This window comes from Ornithorhynchus anatinus, chromosome 5, assembly GCF_004115215.2.
Source record: "Ornithorhynchus anatinus isolate Pmale09 chromosome 5, mOrnAna1.pri.v4, whole genome shotgun sequence".
Taxonomy (NCBI): domain Eukaryota; kingdom Metazoa; phylum Chordata; class Mammalia; order Monotremata; family Ornithorhynchidae; genus Ornithorhynchus; species Ornithorhynchus anatinus.
This window is the reverse complement of record NC_041732.1, coordinates 22031598-22041166: the sequence shown is the minus strand read 5'-3', so window position 1 is coordinate 22041166 and position 9569 is coordinate 22031598.

The window sequence follows — 9569 nt, the reverse complement described above, 5'->3', positions numbered from 1 at the left end:
CGACAGAGTTGGTAGGGACGTATCCTGCCCGCAATGAGCTTAGAGTCTAGAATGCAGTTTTGGGGAGATGGAGATTTTGAGGTCCCTCTCCTCCCTGGCCTTCCCTTGGGGTACCTAGGAGCGTGGGCTGCTAGGAAAGAGATGAAACAGGTTAAGGAGATCCAGGCAGAGGGTGAGGGGGCCAGGATAAGGCAGCCCCTGCCCCAAGGCGGGGGCTGGAATGGACCCCATTCACCACTCGCGGGATGTGACACCCCCCGTTCTCCGTGCCGGGGGAGACAAAAACCCTTTAGAACGTGTTTCTGGAACTTGTCAGCAGCTGCCAGGAGGAGCCTGTTAATTAAACGTCGGCAGAGACGGAAGCCGGAGGCCCCAGCTTTAATTGGACAGTTTGCTTCACGGAATTGAAAAACATTGTGACAAAGGAGGAGGGGCAGGGGCGGCCTTACAAAGGGGAGACGCGGAGGACCCATCGCTTTGATTTCGGGCCCGGCCTAGGCCCCGGGGGGCAGGGGGTCTGGGAAAGCCCCCTCCTCCTCCCCCCAGCAACCGGGGATCTGGAGGAGGGGGCAATGAGGCGGGGGTGGCCTGCTCCAGTTCACCGGGGACTCTTGCCCAAACGAACAAGGATCTGGGCAACCCCAGGACCCACGTACCCTCTGGTTGCTGGGTAGATTACGATCCCAGGTCTCTGAGGGGTGGAGAATGAAGCAATGGCATTTGTTGAACATTTTTGTGTGTGTGCAGAATGCTGTACTAGACGCTTGGGAGAATACAGCAGAGTAGGGATAGACAACGCCTGTCCACAAAGAGCCTACAGACAGGAGGGATGGTAGCCATGGTGTGTTCCGTAACCAGCCCACGAGGAGCGCAGGGGGATCCAATCCCTCCGCCTCTGATCCCTCCGCCCATGATTTGCCCCCAACCATGATCCCCCCGCCCATGATCCCTCGTCCATCACCCCTCAGCCCATCATCTCTCCTCCACAATTTCTTCACCATGATCCCTCCAGCCAACATCCCTTTGCCCATGATCCCTCTCCCATCATCCCTTTGCCCATGGTCCCTCTCCCATCATCCCTTTGCCCATGGTCCCTTTGCCCATGATCTCTCTCCCACGGTACTTCCACCATGATCCATCCTCCAGTATCCGTTCGCCATGGTCCCTCCTCCCAAAATCACTTCGCCCATGATTTCTCCATCATGATCCCTCCCCCACGAGCCCTCGCCCATCATCTCTCCATGACCCCTTTGCCTATGATCTCTCACCCATCATCTCTCCTCCCATGATCCCCTGCCTCTGATCCCTCTGCCCGTTATCTCTCTGATGTGGTCCCTCTGCCCATGATCCTTCGCCCATCATCTCTCTGCCATGATCCCTCTCCCACCACTCCTCCACCATGATCCCTTAGCCATGATCCCTCCTTCCATGCTCCCTCAAACATGATCTCTCCACCAATGATCTATTGACCATGATCTCTCTGCCCATCATCTCTCTACCATGGTCCCTCTGCCCACCATCTTTCCAATCTCTCCACCATTATCCTTCCCACCATGATCCCTCTCCCATTATCTCTCCGCTCATCATCTCCATCATGCCCTCCACCACCGATTGCCTTTGCCCATCATTTCACTGCCATGATTCCACTGCCCGTGCTCCCTCACCCATGATCCCTCCACCCATCGTCTCTCTGCCACGATCCCTCCCCCTCACTGTCCCTCCACCCATGATCTCTTCACCCACATCCCTCACCCATCATCTCACCACCATGATCCCTCTGCCTGTTGTTTCTGCCATGATCCGTCCGCCCATGATGTTTTCACATTTGACCAGATCACTCCCCACCCAATTCTGCCAACCTTGTCTTCCACACCTGATCCTTCAGCACCGGAGCTCTCCAAACCTGGTTCTTCAGCTCCCTAACCCTCCACACCACCTGGAGCAGGGGACCGAGAGATGCCGCATTTCATTCTTCCCCGGGTTGGAGGGAGGGCAGGCCCACAGGAGCAAAGAAACCACTTAAGGGGGGTTGGGAACAGTCCAAATCCCTTTACTGAGCTCATCACCCATAGCAGAGGGGAGGTTCCACCATGGCCTGGGGGTCCAGCCAAACATCCACCAGCCTCCAGTGCCCAGGGCCCAACCCTGTAAAGCCCAGCCCTTCTCAGCCTACCCAACCCAGGGGAAAATAGTCCCTCTCATCAGCACCGGCCAGGCTGGCCTTGTCCTCTTGTTCACGCGTCTGGTGTCGGGGGTCATCAGAGAGCAAGGGTCAGCAGGTCAAAAGAGTCTCCCTGGTTTAACAAGGATCGGAGCCTCCAAGCCCCGAGTTCAGCCCCTCCCCCTGGACTGGATTAGCTATAGGGTGAATCATGAAGTCTTTTTCCCCTCTACACATCTCTTTCTCCCCATCTTTCTTTCTCCGCTGCCCTCCTCCCTGCTTTCCCTTCTGCCTCCCCTCACTTCTCTCCTTGCCTGAAGCCATGGTAGTGATGGGGGTGGCTTTGTGAGAGGAGGGGGTGGCTTTGTGAGGCTGAAGGAAGTGTGGGAAAAGGAGTCATTGAAGGCCTCGGGCCCAGGGGATTAAGGGTACAAATTGGATGGGAAGGATGAAACCATTGACCAGAGCGGCCTTCAGTCAAGTTCCCAAGGGGGGGAGAGGCTGGAACAGCCTGTGTTCAAGTGGTCTGGGCCGGCCCCATGGATAATCCCCTGGTGCTGCTGACCCCAAGGAGCAGAAAAGAGGTTAAAAAAATTCCCATGTAAATATGGCCAGGCCATGTCCTCAGGGGAGAGGGGTGGGGCTGGAAGGGAGGGGAGGGGGATGAGGGGCTGGTAGCCTAGCCCTTAATCCTGTGGTTAAGGCAGGCAGGTGGTCTTAGATCATAACCCAGTGTCTGAAAGGACATGACTGAACTGCCCACCCCAGCCATGGGTTAGAACGGGAACTCTGCAGTGTATATTTGTGTGTGTATGTTTCTCTAGGGGGTTTGTGTATGTAAGGGAGTGTGAGAGGTGTCAAAGCTTGTGTACGGGTTTGAATGTGTATGTGTGTGAATGCAGGGGTGTGAGAAGTGTCAAAGCTTGTGTGTGGATGGATGTGTGTGTGTGTGTGTGTGTGTGTGTTCAGGGTGAAGAAAGAGGTTAATGGATTTTGAATCCAAGTTGCAGAGGATGAATGTTTTCTTGGAAGAAGTGTATCTGTGGGGTGAAAAATAACGTGTGCGTGTGTGTTTGTATTATAGTATAAGTGTGGATATCACTGGGAATTGAAAAAGTGGATGACAGTGTACACAGTGCATGTGCCCACGTTGGCATTATGGCAGCATGGGCTGTGTGTGTGAGCCAGGGGACTTGTGGCAGAGGATACTTGGGACCTGGGGCCTGTAGGGGAGTGAGTGCTGTCTGGTGCCTGCGCTTGAGCCCAGGGTGGTGCTGGGTTGGACAGGAAGGGTGTGGGGGAGCCAGTGTGCATCTCTGGGAAGAGGACTGGGGTGCTGGGAAGGTGTGTGTAGGAGTTGGGGTGTGTGTATGTGTGTGTGTGGACGGCCCTTCAGAGTCCTCTGAAGGAGTGCTGTAAATTGTAATCAGATTAGGGCAGCCAATCACTTAGCGCTCTTGAAAAGGGCACACGGTTTCTAATCAGCCCTGAGCACTGAAGCTCACAAAGGCCCTAAGGAGCTCAGCAGGAGTCAGGCTCTCTGGAGGGCGGGGGAGGGGCTGCCTTTCTTTACTCTCTGTCCCTGGTAATTATGTCAATTTGCTAGCCAAATTGTTTGCTTGAGTGGACAGTGGGGGCTTGTGCCCCCATTCATGTGCTAATGTGGGAATGAGCCGTCTCCTGACTGGGACCAGCCATGCCACTGGCCTTCCTACACGAAGTAGAGGCCACAGAGGCCAAGGGAGCCAAGGAGGCCACAGCCCGAATCCCCAGAGTTCTTTCTCCTTCCCCTCCTCCACCCCGTCTGGTCAGAGTCTGGGGAAGACAAGGGCCCTCCCTTCCCCGGGAGGCAGCGACTGGAGAGGGGGAGAGCATTAAAACTTAAGGGAGTTTTTGAAACTTTCCAATATGATATTCCTCTTCCCATCCTGGGAATGTGCCCGAGGTGATGGGAAATGGGGGAGCTGGATTCGGGGCTCCTGCAGCAGGAGTGCCGGGGTCATGTGGGGTAGACATGGAGCCTGAGTGACCCCTTTCTTGGGGGTTGTAGTTCATTTCGTGCTGCCTCGGTTGGGGCGGGGGCGAAGGTGGTTCCCCTGAGCCTTGAAAAGTTGGAAAATGGGAGTTGCAGAGGAGACGGCCCTTGCGCTCCCCAGTGATGACAGAGGAAGTCAGGCTTGGGTGTAGGTGTAGGATGTCCAAAACAGAAGAAAATTATAGAGAAGCAGGCCTGTAGACCAGAGCTCAGAGGAAGTGGCACCAAGTCCAGCCTAGCTGTGTCCCAGCAGAGTGACAATCAATCAGTCAACAGTATTTACTGGGCATCTACTGTGCGCTGAGCACTGTGCTAAGTACTTGGGAGAGTACGATAGAATAATAAGCCCGTCAGTGGGCAGGGATTGTCTCTATCTGTTGCCGAATTGTACATGCCAAGCACGTAGTACAGTGCTCTGCACATAGTAAGCGCTCAATAAATACTATTGAATGAATTAATAGACATGATCCCTACCCTCAAGGAGTTCCACCTCCATATGAAAAGGAAGCCCTTTTCCACAGGCTTTAAAGCACTCAATCAGCTTGCTCCCTCCTTCCTTATCTCCCTGATTTCCTACTACAACCCAGTCCACACATTTCACTCCTCTAATGCCAACCTACTCTCTGTTCCTCCATCTCCTCTATCTCACCTCCAATACTTCACCTAGGTCCTGCCTCTGGCCTGGAATTCCCTCCCCTTTCATAGACAACGGACCATCACTCTCCCCATTGTCAAAGCCTTGCTAAAATCACATTGCCTCCAAGGAGCTTTCCTCAACTTAATCCTCATTTCCCTTACTCTCCTCCATTCTGCATCATGTATGTACTCAGATTATTTAAAAATATTATGAAGAAATTTTTATGGTATTTGATAAACTCTCACGATGCACCAGGGACTGTACTAAATGCTGGGTAGACACAAGCTAATCAGGTTGGACACTGTCCATGTCCCACATGGGGCTCATAGTCTTAACCCCTATTTTACAGATGAGGTAACTGAGGAAAAAGAAATGAAGGGACTTGCCCAAGGTCACACAGCAGACAAGTGGCAGAGCCAAGATTAGAACCTGGGGTCAGAGAAGGAGCATGACACAGTGGATCGATCAGGGGCCTGGGAATCAGAAGGTCGTGGGTTCTAATCCTGCCTCTGCCACTTGTCTGCAGGGTGACCTTGGGCAAGTCACTTCACTCCTCTGGACCTCAGTTACCTCCTCTGTAAAATGAGAACTGAGACTGTGAGCCCTACATGGGACAAGGACTGTGTCCAATTTGATTTGCTTGTATCCACCCTAGTGCTTAGTACAGTGCCTGGCCACATAGTAAGTGCTTATCAAACACCATCATTACTATTAGTATTATTAACCCAGCCCACAAGACATTCAGATGCCCCTGACATCAGGGCACACAAGGGAAAGCATGACCATCTGGACCTAGACCCCCAGTGCTCCAGCCTCTTTTCTTCCTGAATGTGTCTGTTTATTGTTTTTCTGCAGTTTTCCAAGCACTCAGTACAGTGCTCTGCATACAGTAACCGCTCAATAAATACAACTGACTGACTGACTCCCTTCTCTCCATGCAGCCAAGTGCTAAGCGCTGAGGTAGATGCAAACTAACTGGGTCGGACATAGTCCATGTCCCACATGGGGCTCATAGCAATAATCCCCATTTCATAAATGAGGTAAGTGAGGCACAGAAAGTTCAATGACTTGCCCAAGGTCACACAGCAGACAAGTGCCTGAGCTGGGATTAGAACCCAGTTCCTTCTGACTTCCAGGCCTGTGCTCTATTCACTAGGCCATGCTGCTTCCTATCTGTACCTTTCAAGCATTTGTCTTTCAAGTGCTTGATATTCAACTCAGCCTCAGTCCCTCAGCACTTATGAACATATCTGTAATTAATTTCAATGTCTGCCTCACTCTCTAGACTGTAAGCTTCTTGTGGGCAGGGATCATGTCTACTAACTCTGTTGTACTCTCCCAAGTGTTTAGTCGAGAAGCAGTGTGACTTAGTGGAGGGAGCATGGGCCTGGGAGTCAGAAGGTTCTGGGTTCTAATTCCTGCTCTGCCACATGTCTGCCGTGCGACCTTGGGCAAGTCACTTAACTTCTCAAGGCCTCAGTTACCTCATCTGTAAAATGAGGATTAAGAGTGTGAAGCCCATGAGGTACACGGACTGTGTCCAACCTAATTAACTTGTATCTACTGCAGTGCTTAGAGCAGTGCTTGGCACATAGTAAGCACTTAACATGTCCCCTAATTATTATTATTATTGTTCCAGTACTCTGCTCACAGTAAATGCTCAGTTGATTGATTGAATGAGTTTACATTCTAGTGAAAGAGACAAAGAGCAGAAAATAAGAGCTAAAGATGTGTACATAAAGTGCTGGGTGCTTAGGGGACAAGGAGTATTGAAATAACACTGAGGGATATAAGGAGGGGAGATGAGAGATTACTCTAGGAAGGCCTCCTGGAGTAGATGTGATTTCAGAAAGGCTTTGAAGATGGAGAGAGCAGAGATCTGTCAGATGAGCAGCTTTCCTCTCCTCCTCCGCTTTCTCCTGGGTTTCCACCCAGTTGGGAGAGATGGCGTAGGTGGTGTCAAGACCAAGCTCAACTTTACCTCAGCTCAAGCTCAGCCCAAGATGGGGCAAGTCTGGGGTCGGGCTAAGTCCACAAGGGGTGAAAGGAGGCAGAGGACCTAGAGGCCACAACACCCAGAGCATCACTTTCTGGGGGCCATGAAAAAGTTGTTGGTGGCATAGGAGGTTATTGTAAGCTCTCTCTGGGCAGGGATCAAATAATAATAATTAGCACTGTGGTATTTGCTAAGTTCTTATTTATGGAAGCAATGTACTAAATGCCAGGGCTGATGCAAATATAATCAAATCGGACATAGGCCCTGCCCATCTTGGGGCTCACAGACTATGGGGATGGGAGGAACCCCATTTTACAGACGAGGAAACTGAACGGAGAGGTAAAGTGACTTATCCAAGGTCACACAGCAGACAAGTGGCATAACTGGATCAGAGCCCAGGTTCTCTGAATTCAAGGCCCACACTCTTTCTACCAGGCCTCACTGCTTATTTTTCTCCACACTGTCCTTACCCAAGCACGTAGTACAGTACTCTGCCTAGAGTTAGCATTCAGGGAAGCAGTGTGGCCTAGTGGAAAGAGCACAGGACTGGGAATCTGAGGAGCTGGGTTCTAATTCCAGATCTGCCATTTATCTGCTGTGTGATCTTGGGCAAATCACTTAACTTCTCCATGTCTCAGTTACCTCATCTGTAAAATGGAGTTTAAGACAGTGAGCCCCACTTGGAAGGTGGACCTTGTCCAACCTGATTAGCTTGTGTCTACTCTAGCGTTTCGTACAGTGCTTGGCATGTAGTAAGCACTTTGCAAATACTATTTTAAAATGTCATTGATTGATTGGAAGCTACTTATAGACTCAGTGGGGAGAAGGGGCTGTTGTGGAATGGAGAGAGGAGACAGAGTAAATCCCTAGGGCAAACTAGCACCCTCCCCTGGGCCTGTCAAAATCAATCAAACAATCAGTGGTATTTATTGAGTTATTATTATAGTATTTATTTAGCACTTACTATGTGCCAGGCACTGTATGAAGCTCTGGGGTTGATCTGAGCAAATTGGGTTGGACACGGTCCCTGTCCCACATGATGCTCACAGTCTCAATCCCCATTTTACAGATGAGGTAACCGAGGCACAGAGAAGTGAAGTAACTTGCCCAAGGTCACACAGTAGACAAGTAGCAGAACAGGAATTAGAACCCATGACCTTCTGACTCCCAGGCCCCTGCTCTACCCACTACGCCATGCTGCTTCTTACTGTGTGCAGAGAACTGTACGAAGAGCTTGGGAGAGAACAATACAGTAGAGTTGGTAGGCAAGATCCCCGTCCACAAGGGATCCTTTCGCTCAGGTTTCAGGCCATGATGCAGCCCTCACCCCAAATCCCTCCAAGCTCCCCTTGCCCCTCATATTCCCCAGGGAATGGCCCAGCATTAGAATCGGGCTGGTTCTTCTCCATCGCTCTTCTCCTGCCCATGGCCCCAAGGCTGCAGGCAATGCCAACAGAAGAAGGGGCCTCCACTGGCGCCCAAGCAGAGCTCACCTGGAGTTCCAGGCTTGACGGCACCTTTGTCTCTCTGCCTGCTGGGGTCCTGGGTGTGAAAGGGAGGGGAAGAAGAGGAAGAGAGAGGGAGGGGGGTCTAGGTATGAAGGACAGGTCTAGGTCTAGGTCTGAGAAACAGCATAGCTTAGTTTAATGGTATTTACTGAGCTCTTCCTGTGGGCAGAACACTATACTAAGCACTGGAAGAGTATAATAAAACAGTAAGCAGACATTTCCTGCCCACAGCAATAGAATAGGGGCCTGGGAGTCAGAAGGACCTGGGTTCTAATTCCGGCTCCACCTCTAGGTTGCTTGGGCAAGTCACTTCACTTCTCTGGGCCTCAGTTACTTCATTTGCAAAATGTGGATTGAGACTGGGAGCCCTATGTGGGACAGGGACTGTGTCCAACCTGATCAACTTGTATCTACCCCCAGCACTTCGTACAGTGCCTGGTACATAGTAAGTGCTTAACAAATACCATAAAAAAAAAAGGGAGAGGCCTGGGTGGGGCTGTGAAGAAAGATCTTAGGTTGAAGACTAAGGGACCCAGAAAGTTGCTACTGAATGAGGCAGGTGACTGCTGTTTTGAGAGTTTGACAGAAGCCAAGAGGTAAGATTCTATTAATCCTTAACACCCGACTTCACAAATTTTACCCACCACCCCCTCCTCCCCCTACCATCACCATGGGCCAACCCAGAAGCAGGAGATAGTGTGTTTGTCGGGAGGGACAGCCTCCTCTTGAAGGCAAATCTAGGTTTAGGGGACTACTGGGAGGGAGGAGGTGGGGGGGGGGTCCCTGCCTGGCTGGTGCTACTGGTCAGTCCTCAGTGGAAGCCCTTGGTTCTTAGGATCACACCACTTGCCCCCTTTAACTCCCCCTGGAGTGATGGCCAGTCCCCAGGAAAAACTGAGCCCCACTACAAGGTACAGGTTACTCCTTCCTCACCTACTCCGCACACACATACACACACACAACACACTCCTTGTACACACTATCCATACACAAACTAACACACCAGACAGTTCACAACTCACATAGGTACACACATAGACAGAAAGATAAACAGACACCCACACCCACATTCACACCCCATTCAAGCACCCTCCCACACACCTCCTCCCCTCATCAGACTAACACCCTAAATCACCATATGGACTCACATTAACTCCCAAACATACATATTAAGGTAACATATGGACGCTCCCCCCTACACACACACACACACACACACACACCACACTCCA